This window comes from Elephas maximus, chromosome 2 (assembly GCF_024166365.1).
Source record: "Elephas maximus indicus isolate mEleMax1 chromosome 2, mEleMax1 primary haplotype, whole genome shotgun sequence".
Taxonomy (NCBI): Eukaryota; Metazoa; Chordata; class Mammalia; order Proboscidea; family Elephantidae; genus Elephas; species Elephas maximus.
This window is the reverse complement of record NC_064820.1, coordinates 209,588,636-209,604,041: the sequence shown is the minus strand read 5'-3', so window position 1 is coordinate 209,604,041 and position 15,406 is coordinate 209,588,636. Positions and strand designations below refer to the sequence as shown.

General features: G+C 36.1%; 1 pseudogene; it reads right to left on the bottom strand.

Moving 5' to 3' along the window:
• Nucleotides 1-14,184: 14,184 nt before the first annotated feature.
• Nucleotides 14,185-15,107, bottom strand: LOC126070474 (olfactory receptor 14C36-like; annotated as a pseudogene).
• Between the last annotated feature and the right edge of the window lie 299 nt (nt 15,108-15,406).

Below are 15,406 nucleotides of genomic sequence, written 5' to 3'. Positions count from 1 at the left end.
AGGACCATATCCTGGGTGGTTACAGAGATTGCAGATGGCCTTAAGTACACATATAAGCTTGAGCAAAGGAAGACCGACACCACGAGGATATGAGGGATGCAAGTGGAAAACGCCTTTGCTCTGTCTGCTCCACTTGGGAAATTGAGCACAGTAGAAAATATGTGAAAGTAAGACCTGATGATAAAGATGAAAGAGCCTCCACCAATCACAAGACCAGAGACAACGTTTACGATCTCATTGCTGAAGGTGTCAGAGCAGGAGAGCTTCAGCAGGGATGGGATGTCACAAAAAACTGATGAGTAACACTGGAATAACAAAAGGGTAACCTGAAGGTGTTGACTGTGTGGAATCCTGAGTAGAGCAGGCCACTGAGGTTGGAAGCCAGTTTCATGTGGACACAGACCTGAGGGTTCATAATCACAGAGTAATGGAGAGGCTGGCAGATGGCCACATTGCGTTCATGGGCCATGAAGGTGAGGAACAGTAGCTTCACATACAAAAAGAAAACCACTAGGAAGATCTGAGCCACACACTTTGCCTTGGAAATGGCACTTCTGTCAAGCAGGGAGTTAACACATGAATTAGGGACCATTACAGAAATGTAGCATGCATCCAAAATGGACAGATTCCTAAGGAAGAAGTTCATGGCGATGTGAAGGCTCTTGTCCAGGGTGGTGACAACAAAAATGAGAAAATTCTCAATGAGAGTCAAGAAATGCATCATAGAGAAACATACAGCATGCAACACTCGTATTTCCCATACATCAGAAAACTCCATCAGGGGACAGTCCATCACCATGGCAGAATTGGGCATCTCTGGGTAAGGCAGCTCAAACCTGGGAGGCAATGAAAGAACCCCTGAACACAAGAAGAATTAAATCATGAGAAGATGGCTTTCAATTGTTTTTCCCTTGCCCCTTGCCCCTTGCCCACTTCCTAATCTAATCCCTCTTGATATACCTCATATTTTGGAATGTAAATTATGTAGTGCTTCACTGGCTTCCGTAATATTCCTAGTCCTACTTTAGGAATGAAGTGAAAATTAGGACCATTTTCTCATAAATAAAACACATGTGTTTAATATATATTTTTATACATTTCTATGTGAATATGTAATTTTCTAATGATAGATCGATAAATATAGATGGAGTCCCTGGGTGGCACAAACAGTTAACATGCTTGTTGAGAACCAAAAGGTTAAATGTTTGAATCAACCCAGAGTTGCCTCAGAAAAAAGGCCTGGTGATCTACTTCCAAAAAATCAGGCATTGAAAATGCTATGGAGCACACTTTTAACCTAATGTACATGGAATCACCATGCGTCAGGGTCAACTGGACTGCAATTTTTTTTTTTAATATAGATTACATTGATATAGTTGGCTTTTTAAAGGAACTTTGGAGAAAAAGAAATTTTTTTCAGTAATTGGAATAAAATATTTTAAATGTTTTTCCAGTATTGCATCATTGTTTTGAGCCTATAGACAATACTGGGGAAAATGATCCTCTTTCTAGTAGTCCTGTATGCATAATAATGTCTACACTATTTTATCTTCTAACACTATGACACACTATATTGAAATAAATCATTTGGAACTTATTGCAATACCTTGACCAGATCAAAGCCTCCTTACCTCATACATTTACCCAACACTGAATCTGCTTCTCATTTTCTGTAAAATTCTTATTCTTCAGGTTATTTTTCTAGTCACCTGTCTATCTTGTAAAGAGAGATATGTCTCTTCCATCTGCAGAGTGTCCTGCTTCCAGGTCTTAAAGTCTCTTGAAACTTCCACTAAAATTGCCTCAATATCATCTTAAGTTTTCTACTTTTCCAACTTTCTTTGGTTCCATTTTCTGAAAAAACCAAAATGTGATATGGTACCTTACAGTACTAATTTAGCTTTTTATTTTTTTCATCTTAAATTACTAATTTTGCATTTCCTCTCTTTTATCTTTAACCTTTTCAGCAAAATCTCTGAACAGTCATCATCCATGCCCACGTCACCATTTACATTGTCGGTTGTTGCCACCATATCTTTACCCTAGAATAAATTTCTATTTCTTCTACCATTTGTTTGATTTATTCACCAATGAATGTATTAAACTGCTTTCCCCTTGACTTATCCGTGGTACCTGTATTTTTCTGAATGTCCGCTATCTTTTTTTTCAACACTCTCTTCTCATCCTCATGATAAGAATAGCAATAATAGCATTAATAACAAAAGTAATAACAGCAACAATAATAATAACTCTGACATTTGGAACCATAGACAACCACGTATCCACAGTTAAACTGATTGTACTTCAAACTTCTTTATTTGGAATTAAAGGTCTTCCAAATTTTGCTCAATTTTTTCAAATGAGCACATATTACTGTCAGATACTTTCTCGGTACATATAATATGATGTTGTTAGTTGCAGTTGAGTCTGATCGAACACATGGCAACCTATGAGTAACAAAACAAAGCTTTGTCCAGTCTTGGGCCATACCATTTCTAAATCTCCCAGTGATCCTGAGAAGTAGTTTTGTATTGCCAATGTATTTTAGCTGTATCCTTTATGGTAAACTTATCAAACATCTTGCATACGAATTCTTCATGGACAACCTGAGCAAAGGCTATGATATCTTTTTATCAGTCTTATGAAATGTTTCGGAAACTGCTTTACTTTGATAGGAAATGGAGTATTCACTTTCCCTTACTGTCTTTCATGTTCTTTATAAGTTCCTCAAGGATTGTATCTTGTACAACTTTGTACCTGCCCAGCATCAAGTAAAGTTCTAAATAATGGGTAAATTGCCATTTCAATAAAATACTATCACTACTCCTTTACCTATATGACTTCTGGTGCAGATGGGAAAATTTTTTACTCCCATTATCAAGATATTATCTCTATATATTTAAACAATTGAACTAACAGACCATATATTCTGGATATATTTTTTAAATGTTGGTTGAATAGAGGGGAAAAACATAATAGTTTGTAGTGATCAAGAGCTCGAATAACCAGTTATCTGGAATAATTTGCAATCACTGTGTGAAACTGGCATTTTAACTGTATGGTCAGTCTTGATCAAGCTGGCAAGAACGGTCCCTCTCACACAGCATGTGAACAGGATTAGATGTGACGGTGTGAGTAATAAATTTAGGGAAGTGCTCTGAACATCATAAATGTTCCTTAAAATGTCCCTCATTATCTTTACAAACACTGCTATTGTTATTGTTCTGAGCCATTGTTTTTAGAGCACATATTACTGTCAGATACTTTCTCGGTACATATAATATGATGTTGTTAGTTGCAGTTGAGTCTGATCGAACACATGGCAACCTATGAGTAACAAAACAAAGCTTTGTCCAGTCTTGGGCCATACCATTTCTAAATCTCCCAGTGATCCTGAGAAGTAGTTTTGTATTGCCTTCTTACACAAAAGCACTGCCCAAGTTTAACAGGTGCTGTTTCTTTCACCAAACCAGCTGCCTCCCTTTTTGTGATCTTCACACACTTGCTGCATTCAACAGGCAAAACGTTACAGAGAACCTTTGCCCAATTCAATAGTTCTTTTGGTTTTCAAGGAATGTCATCAAATTTTCACAAAGATGAGCTAATTGTAATCTGCTTTAAAATAAGGATCATATGTTGAGCACATATAGAATATGTTCCAAAGCAGTTTTAGGCAAAATTCATTCTCCTATACATGAGTCACCAGAACCTTGGTTGAAGGAAAAGGAGGCAGGACGGTTGACACCTAGCACTATCACTTTTCAATCGTGTACAGTTAACGACAGCTCCACCCAAAGCATTTTTCCTTCATCTGTAAAAATGAGATAATAATCTTTAATCTCATGATCAATTTAAATAATAGATGCTCATTTAATAATTGATTCAACAAATATATACTTAGCGCTGCTACCATTAGGAGTATATTTGAGTAATAAAACAGAAAAGTCCCTTATTCATGAAACCTGTATTTTATAAAAAGAGTCGAAGAGTAAAAAGTTAATTATTTGAGGAAAAATAAAAATTTGCAAATAGTTTTAAGTTCTTTGAAATAATTCAAACAGGTAATATGACAGAGAGGACAGGATGGATGGGATTGTCGGGGGTGGCATTTGTCAGCTGACTGCAGGTGCTTTTTCAACAAACTGCTGTGGAAGTAAAGACACGTATTTTTACTCTCCCCACTAAACTAATGTTTTCTGTCTTGCCTTGTGTAAAGAAACGTCCAGGGTGTATATTTTGAATTGATTGAATAAGTTAGTTGATACTTTATTTTTCAGTCCCAATAATAGTTTGGAAATTTCCTTCCCTGATTTGATTTCCACACAAATCAGTTTGAGTGAGAAACTGAGCTCTGGAGCTTGAATCCTAATGCCACTGGTGATGTAAAAACAAGTTTGACGTAATAATCTACTGCTGAGAAAAAAACTAAGATCCTGCCAACAAATATTTAAATGCATATATTTATCTGATTTCTTGGCTACAATTTTATTTTTTGAAATATTTTCTCATATCTGAGTTAGCTAATCTGAAGACTTTTGCTCTACAAAATAGAAAAATATGTTTTTAGTTAGGCAAGATTTGAAATAAAATCATTTTTTATTACATTGTATCACATTTTTTAAATCTCTAGGCAAAAGTCCCTGGGATTTATTGTTAAGCGTAAAGGAAAAATGGAAAATCATGTGTGTGCTATAACTCTCTCACTCTTTTTTTTTTTTTAATAAAACAGAAAAGATAACTAGAAAGACCAAGATGGAAAAAGAAATAGGTAGAAATAGGTAAAAATATAAATATAAAAAATGGAGAATCCCCAAGGGATTCTTCCCCACTGAGGTAAGGAGAATGAAGACGGTGCTTTTTTTTTCATTATTTTATCCTACTGAATGATCTGCCACTTAAAACATACATATTTTCAAATTTAAAACATGCAAAATAGTTTACTATGTCATGAGATTTTTGTTATTATGCTTTCCTTTATTAAAAATTAAATGCACATAATATTTTTAGAAAAATTACCCAATAATCACCTTAGGCATATTAGTTAGGATACCTGATGGAGTTGACATGCTGCGAGTGTTCTCTAAGGTTTAACTAGAACACTTTCTAATGAATCAACATTTTCTTTTTTGAAACAGCATCACCATTAGCCGTGTCCTGATTACAGATGTTTACATTCAGAGAATTTGACCTATGCTCCTTTGGTTTAGGGACTAAAAATTTGCTATGCTGGTGGCTCAGATTAAAAGACAAAATTGATGAACCAATGATATCCAGTTTTGGCAATTTATGATTAGGGAAGAAAATCTGCAGTATATAGAATTCAATTAATATATTATTAACATTTTTTCTAATTTACATCTATAAAATATTTGTATCTCTATTTTGAATAAAATATTTTTACCTTTGATAAATCATCTCTATATACTAGACTTAAGTGCCCAAAAATATCTTCTTCTGAAGCACAAAACTTCTTGATAATTAGTCAAAATCTAGAAATTAAAGAAAGTTGTATTTACACAAGCAAGACACATCAGAGTTTTTCATCATTAACTAGTCATTAACCGTCAGTAAACAGCATGTTTACTGATAACTTACTTAAAAGAATTACATGCTTAGTTTTGTGAAAATAGATCAACCTCTATATATCCAAAACCTACCTTCGTTTCTTTTCTTGTTTATTTAGATGTTTGAGGGCTTCTGAAAATGGAGTTACGGTTTCTGCAACAGCATCACCACAAACCTTTATTATTAAATTAAATTAGGTAAAAAGTTTCAAGCTGCCTTGGGTTGAAAACATTACGCATTGTAAAATACATTTCTTATTCTAATTTTATATCTATCTAACAAACTGTTTTACACTTGACTTTCTACCTGGTAAAGTAACATACTTCCAAGAACAAAAATTTTCGGATTGTAACATCTGGTTTGTCTCTTTCCTCCATCTTAATTATTCTCAATTAGCTTAATCATAAAACATGGTAGTAATGTATGCCTTAGATGTTTATTGCATGGAAACATTTTCAAAACTAGCAGACACTTAAAAGAGTTGATACATTAAAGGAAACTCTTTGATTTATTGAAACTTATTTTCTAGGTAAGTAAATTTAATCCTCTATATAATCCTTTTTAGAAATGGAAGTAGCAATTTGATCCCTTTTTTCTAATTGGAAAGTGTAAAGGAATACCTTTACAGCATCATTGGTTACATCGCATTTTCCTAAAGAGAAAATAAAGAAATACTGCATATCGTTTTGTGTAGCAATATGAAAGATATATTTTTGTACTTGGTAGAAATAAAAGAGGAACCCATTGATGATTTAATTGAATTATTCATAGAATCATCCATTTATTTATATATTCACTTGCTGGTTCAGTCATTCAAGAAATTGTGACTGAGAGCCTAGCTCTTTATTAGAGATTAACCCTTTTCTGTCCATCCTATTCTAACTCATAGCAATACTATAGGACAGAGTAGAACTGCCCCCCAGGGTTTCCAAGGCTGTAACCATAACAGAAGCAGACTACTACATCTTTCTCTTTTGGCTGGTGGGATGGAACCACAGACCACTTTGTTAGCAGCTAAGCTCTTAGCCACTGCAACACCAGGGCTCCTTTGATTAGAGATTACAACCCACCTTTTAACATGATGTTTAAATTCTGCAGATATAAAACAACGTAGTCCATTTTAATTTCTTTTAAATAATTAAGTATTCCACTTTATTTACTTTTATCTTCCTGCACTGTAAATTTTTTGGGGGGAGCAGGATTAGGCATACACACCCCCACACATTACTGAGAGATTTGCCTAGAGTGTTTAAATTTTCAGCTGATAGGCACATGAAAGAAACCACCTCATTTTATTTTGGGTCTTTAACTGACCTAAATTCTCACAGTCCCTGGCATAATGGGAATGGTGGCAGCATAACGCTCACTGGTTCACTGTTTTATATCAGCTCATGATTACTACCTGAAATTTTTATTTACTTTGAATGAACCGTTCAGTGTTACAAAATATTTGGTTTCACTAACATTTCACTGAAATGTTAAGATAGATGTGTTATACCAGTACCTATACACAGTTTTGTTTTCAATTCCAATATAGAAAGGGAGTGAAAGCAGTAAGGGGAAGCATCAATATGGAAGAAATAAAAGCAGTTAAAAAAATAATAATTATGAAAAAAATAGTATATTTTACCCTGAACAGAGAAACACTTTCTTCAATGGTAGTTTCTCCCAAACAGGTGATCAGATGTAGCTTATCCAAATGTTCAAAGTACTGGCTAAAACATCAGTGTTTATTTATTTATAGACTGCAGTAGAAATACCGTAGTCTAACCACGGCCATAGAATTTCCATTTACATAAGAACGTGGTAACTACCACATCATCACAATCAAGGCTTTTGGGATCTCAGCCCTGAACATCTAGTGGTCACCAGGGTCTTGGGTAGGTCTCAGGAGATCATTGCCTCTTGGCAGTAAATGAATTAGACCCAGTTGAAGTACATGTGTGGACACTCGTTTTACGCATGTGGAAATACTAATAAACAGATCTCATAAACTGTCTTTCAGATAAATGGCCTTTCACCACTCTAGTGCTGTAGTAGTATGAAAACCATGGAAACCGTAATTGTCTCATTACTCAGAGATTTTATAAGGAGAGAACCTGTGCATTATGTAGGTTTTGTGGTCTAGAAAGTGCTTTGTGGTCAGCTTCAACAAATATACCTCAGCTGCAAGTAGAGCAAATATCTAATCTCTTAATCTTTTCTCCTAGAAGTCCTGCTTATGAAGACATGAGACAGTAAAATGTGCGCCTTCAGAAGTAAACACACATTTGTAATCGATGGTAAAGAACACTTTCATGTAGATGATGAAAAGGACTCTCCATTGGGAAGGGCAGTGGTGGTCCAGTGGTGGGGTTCTTGCCTTCCGTGAGTGACACCTGGGTCCAGCTCCCAGCCAATGTGCCTCATGTGCAGCTACCACCTGTCTGTCAGTGAAGGCCTGTGTGTTGCTCTGATGCTTCTGGGCTGAGATGAGCTAGAAAGAAAGACCTGGGAATCTACTACTGAAAATCATCCAAGGAAAATTCTCTGGATCACAATTTTGCCGTCTGCAAATGGTTGTGGGGATGGTGCAGGACTGAGCAGCTTCTGTTCTGTTGTGCATGGGTCCCTACTAGTCAGAGGTTGACTTGATTACACCTAACTACACAACCATTGGAAAGTGAGTTCGTGTAACTGCCTAGTGCTGACACTGACCCTGACTGTGGCTCTTTTAAGGTCATGGGCTTATGAGGGTACACCATGAACTCCTCTGGATCAGAGAAATTTCCAGTCTCTTCAGAATCAGCTTTTATCCATCACTCATTATGAGGTTATCTCACCATTCAACTAATGTGTACTGTGTACCTATTTTTTATGCACTCTTTTTGGGAACAGTAAATAACTCAAACAACAAAATAACAACAACAAAAATCTCTGCCATTGTGGAGCTTTAAATTTTATTGTGTGTGGGGGGGGAGAGGGTGGATGGAAATAGACTTTAAATTAAATAAATACATTATATTGCTGTTGGTAGTTGGAGGTGATAAATACCATTTATAGAAAACGAGATGGCATAGGGGAGATGCAGTTGTTAAATGGGTGATCAAAGAAGACTAGATTGGGTGTTTTTTGAGCAAAGGTGTGTGATTATTAAGGGAGCTGACATGCAGGGAAGAACATTCCAGGAGCAGGAACGGCATGACATCAGATCATAACTGGTTTGCTTAAGGAACAGGGAGAGATTATTGTGGGGTGGATTTGGTGAATGTGATAAATTAACCAGGGCGACTGCAGTATTTCTGCCTCTTCACTGTCACTTGGACACACTGCCTATGCTTCTTAGAAATAAATTCCCACTCCTACTATGTGTATATAGATTTGCTTATATTTTAAAAATGGAAAGAGACTTTAGAAAATGTTTACACAAATAAAAAGGGAGAGAATGGTGAGGACAGAGCTAGAAGAAAGATTTCTTAAAATATACCTGGTTTTATAGTTTTGACTTTAAGCTGTGTAATGTTTTTACATGATTAGAAACAGAAACATTTTAACTGAGAATTTATTAACTAATGCAGAAGTTCCAAATAGCTGGCTTTCCATGTACACCTTCTGCAAAATACAGTTATTTTATCAGATGTGCTCATTTCAGTGGGTTATTAAGAGGTAAAGTAAGTAAAAAGCCCTTTGAAAACTCTAAAGCTAAATGAAATATTAATGGGCTTATCTATCTCTTTACATTCTTATATAATCATTATGGATTCTCCATAATTGTATTTCAGAAATGAAGTCCATGCTGAGCATTTTACCTTTCCCCTCACATACATGAAATACAACTAAACTCCACCTCCTCTCACTTTTCGTAAAGTAGTGTTGTTTCCCTTAAGTCACACTTCAGCGTTTAAGTGCTTCATAAATAATTGATAAGAAATTGAATGCAGAAAGAAGAAAAACGAATAGTACACCCATTAGTATAGAATAATAATTTTCCACTGATAATATTCCAGGCATTTTTGTTGATGGACTCTCCTGTGGGAATCCTCAAATGCCTGGGTGATTGGAACTTGGACCATGTAGGAGATTCCTGAGCCACTTACATTTTGGTTAGTAATGGCTTCAAATCTGAAAACAAATTAACTAGTGTCATGAAATCAATGAATATGCATCTATTTCATTTATATCACCTCAATAAAAATGTCTGTTTATTCATTGTTAAAATTAAAATTCCCACAACATTCAAGATGTTTATGAACTCATAAACTTCATTTCTTGCAGTTCATGAATTGGGGGTCATCCCGTCTGAAAGTCAGACAAAAGCTCCTGAGCAAAATACAAGTAGGCTTTTATATTGGCAGACACATAGGAACAAGGGATACTGGGTAAATTTCGTACTGACTGGCAGGCATTTTCTTTCCTTGTTTGGAAAAGAGGAAATTTTTAACTAGGTAAAACCGAGCAGATGAGTCAATTAAGATAATTAAAAAAACATTTAAAATATAATAAATATCGTTATTGATCAAGGAAATGCAAATTGAAGGATCATAGTGATTCTGTATTGGCAAGCATTTAAGAAATTTGGATAAGACTAGAGTTCAGTTGTATATGGAGAAACGGCACATCAATAATCTTCTTGGAATTTTAGCTTAAATCAGATTGTCGGAAGGGCAGTGTGATGCAATATTCCAACATAGAAAAATTGCCTAACTGTCGTTGTTTTTGTTAGGTGCCATTCAGTCAGTTCCAACTCATAGTGACCCTATGTACAACAGAAAGAAGCTCACTGGTCCTGTCCCATCCTCACAGTCCCTTCCAACCCGAGGGGTTCATCTTTTAGCACCATGTCAGACAATGTTCTGCTGCTATTCGTAAGGTTTTCACTGGTCAGTATGTTTCATAAGCAGAACACCAGGTCCATCTTCCTAAAAAAAATTCCTAGTCTGTCTTAATCTGGAAGCTCTGCTGAAACCTGTCCACCATGAGTGACCCTGCTGGTATTTGAAATACCATGGCATAGCTTCCAGCATCACAGCAACACCCAAGCCACCACAGTACAGCAAACTGACAGAAGAGTGGCGGCTTAACTCTAAAAACAAAAACAAAACAAATCCGTTGCCATCGAGGCGATTCCGACTGATAGCGGCCCTATAGGGCAGAGTAGAACTGCCTCCTAGGGTTTCCAAGGAGCGGCTGGTGGATCTGAACAGCCGACTTTTTGGTTAGCAGCCAAGCAATTACCCACTGGACCATCAGGGTTCCATGGCCTAACTCTAGACCCTACCATTTTCAAAACTAATTATCACAGTTACAGAGATTTATTCACATTACCCATTGCTGTCAACTCTGACTCATAGCAACACTATAATGCATGTAATATATATGCACATATATAGATACATTAGATATTTATATAAATAGAAACAAAGCACAGACATAGACATATCCTAAATATACATCAAATTGAGGAAGTTTGTGATAGCATATTTTAATTAAACCTCTCTATTGGTTTTTTATTGGTTTGGGTATTACATATAAATGGAAACCCTGGTGGTGTAGTGGTTAAGTGCTATGGCTGCTAACCAAAGGGTTGGCAGTTCGAATCCACCAGGCGCTCCTTGGAAACTCTCTGGGGCAGTTCTACTCTGTCCTATAGGGCCGCTATGAGTCAGAATCGACTCGAGGGCACTGGGTTTGTTTTATATATTTTATAACCCACTACCCCACTGCCTATATATATAATAAGAGAGGTTTAATTTCAATATGCTGTCACAAACTTCCTCAATTTGATGTATATTTAGGATATGTCTATGTCTTTGCTTTGTTTCTATTTATATAAATATCTAATGTATCTATATATGCACCTATATATCACATACATTATAAGGTCGCTATGAGTCAGAGCTGACAGCAATGGGTATTGCGAATAAATTTCTGTAACTGTGATAATTAGTTTTGAAAATGGTAGGGTCTAAAGTTAGGCCATGGTTGTTAAACCTTGATGGCACAGTGGTTAAGTGCTACGGCTGCTAACCAAAGGATAGGCAGTTAGAATCCGCCAGGCGCTCCTTGGAAACTCTATGGGGGCAGCTCTACTCTGTCCTGTAGGGTTGCTATGAGTCGGAATTGACTCGACGGCACTGGGTTCCGTTTTTTGGATTATACGGTTGTTATTTTACCTGAATTACTGTTCACAGCCTTTGCTTTTTTTTTTTTTTTTTGGATTATATATCTTTTATTTATGGAGGATTAAATAGTAGAAATTTATCATTTCCATTTTTTATTTTTATAAAAATTTTTTCCACAGTTGCTTTCAAATTTTCCACCATTGATTTAGTGATTTTGATACTCAAAAATGTTGCTATTTTACTGGCCTAAGGTATTATTTATTTATGTACTATCTTACACTCGGTATCTTGAATATTTTTAAAAATATATACTTTTTGTCCATAAAACAAGTTTGTGCTATTTCCTGCTAAAAGTGTAAATTTATTACTCTGTCTTGATTAAGTGGAAGTCTCGTTGGATATTTTTTTTAAGTTACAGATACCCTGTCCCACAGGGTCACTATGAATTGGAATCGACTCCGCGGCAAACGGTAACAACAAGGTTACCGGTAAGAGAGGACTCACTTTGGTACAGGCTCACCAGTGCCCATCTTTTCTTCCCTTTACTCCCTCCCCTGATGCAGCCACTATCAGAAGCTTGATGCGAGTTATTTTAATCCACACTTCTACATTGCTGTTACACAGCAATATATATTAATTAAAGCATACTTTCAGTTATATGTTTTAGAATTTTATTTTAATTATATTTTAAACTTTAATTATGTTTAAAATTTGTATTTTAATTATATATTTTGTGATTTCACCATAATAAAATGATGCCTCAAAATGTTATGGTTATTATGGATTGAAATATTTCTTTATGATGTGAGGCTAAAGAATATGTGCATCGTATCATACTACTGGAAACCCTGGTGGTGTAATGGTTAAGTGCTACGGCTGTTAACCAAAAGGTTGGCAGTTTGAATCCACCAGGTGCTCCTTGGAAACTCTATGGGGCAGTTCTACTCTATCTTATAGGGTCACTATGAGTCGGAATCCACTCGAAGGCAACTGGTTTGGGTTTTTTTGGTTTTATCATAATGCTAATGATAATTGCATAGGAAATAAGGCAATCGGAGTCTGACAATTTACCTTTTTAATCAAGAAGGTATTGATCATTCCTAGTGCTCATTGGCATTAGTGTTATTCTCCCCTTCAGCACATGGGGGGAGACTGACTACCTTTCATCCCTTGACAGGAGGTATGGCCATGGACTTATTTGGCCAATGAAATGCGAGCAGAAATGACTGGTGCATCAGAGCTTCTTTTCATATGTACATCAGTCTGTCTTTTCACATAGACACTTTGCCTTTTTCTATTTTGACACTCCTTTATGTCACAATATATATATGAATCTCTTTTCCAATATATATTATTCTTAATCCTGGTTTTCAAAAAATGTACTTGGATTGCAGCTCTTAGGTTCAAACTGCCAACCATTCAGTTAGCAGGTGAGCATTTAACCACTACACCACCAGGGCTCCTTCGGATCTATGGATAAACGAAAACAAAACCCGTTGTCGTCGAGTTGATTCCTAATCATAGCGGCCCTACAGGACAGAGTAGAACTGCCCCTTAGAGTTTCTAAGGAGCACCTGGTGGATTTGAGCTGCTGACCTTTTGGTTAGCAGCCATAGCACTTACCCACTACTCCACCAGAGTTTCCGATCTATGGACAGGCATGTGATAATAACGTGGAAAATAAAATTGGCACATTCCTTTAATTAAAGTAGAAAATAATGTTAAAAGCGTATAAACAAGTAAATGTATCCCTAAACCACTTGACTTTATTATTTTTTTTATTGTGGTAAGTATATAAATATACAACAAAACATTTTACTTTTCAACATTTTTTACGTATAAAATTCAGTAAAGTAAACTGAGCTTATTTTTAACAAAATTATGGTCTGATTGTAAGTATAAATTATCTCTATATTTTTCTTACCTTATAAGGGAAGCACTGTAAAGTGTTTCCAATCCCCTCATACACAACCACTACCCTGAGCAAACCCACCTCTCTCTTCACAGAAAAACTTTTAGTGATATTTTTATGGTCCTCAGAAAAACATATTTTCAGAATTATTTTGTGACTGAATAAATAACTCAATATTTTCATTTCTTCTGTAATACTAAATGTGACCTTTCAAAATAAATTGACACAGTATTCTTTCTAGGTTCACCAAAATTTTAAGCATGGATAAATTCAGCAGATAAAGTTAAGCACAGAATATTGCTAAGAATCACATTTTAAGCTTTTTAAGACTGAAATATTTAGTGGGAGCTTTTAACTTGCTAATATGTATGACTGAGGCTGGTTTATTAATAACATCAGATCTCTTAACCAAGCACCAATACAAATAATTCAAAACCCTCAAAAAGTAAAGATTTTGATAAATGGTATGCCTTAATGAACATATATATTAAATTTACATAAGGTCCATCTATATAATTCCAATCTATAATGTCAACTTATTGCTAAAAACATGAATTTCAACTCATGACTTAGGACAAACCTACGCAGTTTCCTATAAATTTTCTATTAAAATATTTTTTTCATGATTTTCCTGATGGCATGTTTTATTTGTTCATTTCTAAGACTGTAGATAATTGGATTGAATAAGGGAGGAATTACGGAATAGAACACAGAAAGGACCATATCCTGGATGGTTGCAGAGATTGTAGATGGTCTTAGATACACATAGGAGCTTGAGCTGAGGAAAACCAATACCATGAGGATATAAGGAATGCAGGTAGAAAAGGCCTTTGCTCTGTCGGCTCCAATTGGAAATTTGAGCACAGTAGAAAATATGTGAATGTAAGACCTGATGATGAAGATGAAATAGCCTCCACCAATCACCAGACCAGAGACAAGAATTATCACCTCATTGCTGAAGGTGTCAGAGCAGGAGAGCTTCAGCAGAGAGGGAATGTCACAGAAAAACTGATGAATAATGTTGGACTGACAAAATGGCAGCCTGAAAGTGATGCCTGTGTGGAATCCTGAGTAGACCAGACCACTGAGGATGGAGGCCAGTGTCATCTGGACACAGACCTGAGGGTTCATGATCACAGGGTAGTGGAGAGGCTGGCAGATGGCCACATAGCAGTCATGGGCCATGAAGGTGAGGAACAGCATCTCCACACGTGCAAAAAAAAACCACTAGGAAAACTTGAATTACACACCCCGCCTTTGAAATCACACTGCTGTCAAGCAAGGAGTTGATGCATGAATTAGGGACCGTTACAGAAATGTAGCATGCATCCAAGAAGGGGAGATTCCTGAGGAAGAAGTACATGGGAGAGTGGAGGCTTATTCACGGTGGTGACAATAACGATGAGAAAATTCCCAGTGAGAGTCACTAAATATATCAGAGAGAAGGATAGGGCATGCAAAACGCGTAGTTCCCATACATCAGAAAACCCCACCAGGAGATATTCCATCATCACGGAGGAATTGAGCATCTCTATGTGAAGCAGTTCACACCTAGGAGGCAATAAGAAAAGCCCTGAATATTTGAAAAATTACATTATGAGAAGATGGCTTTCAATTGTCTTTCTCTTGCCCTCTTCCTAATTCTAATTGCTATTGATGCCCCTAATATTTTGGAAGACAAATTATGTAGTGCTTTAGTAGCCCCCATAACATTCCTATTCCTATTGTAGGAGTAAAGTGAAGATCGCAACCATTTTCTCATAAACAACACACATATAGGTGGTTGATATTTTTTAAATATATTTCCATGGGAATATGTAATTTTCTC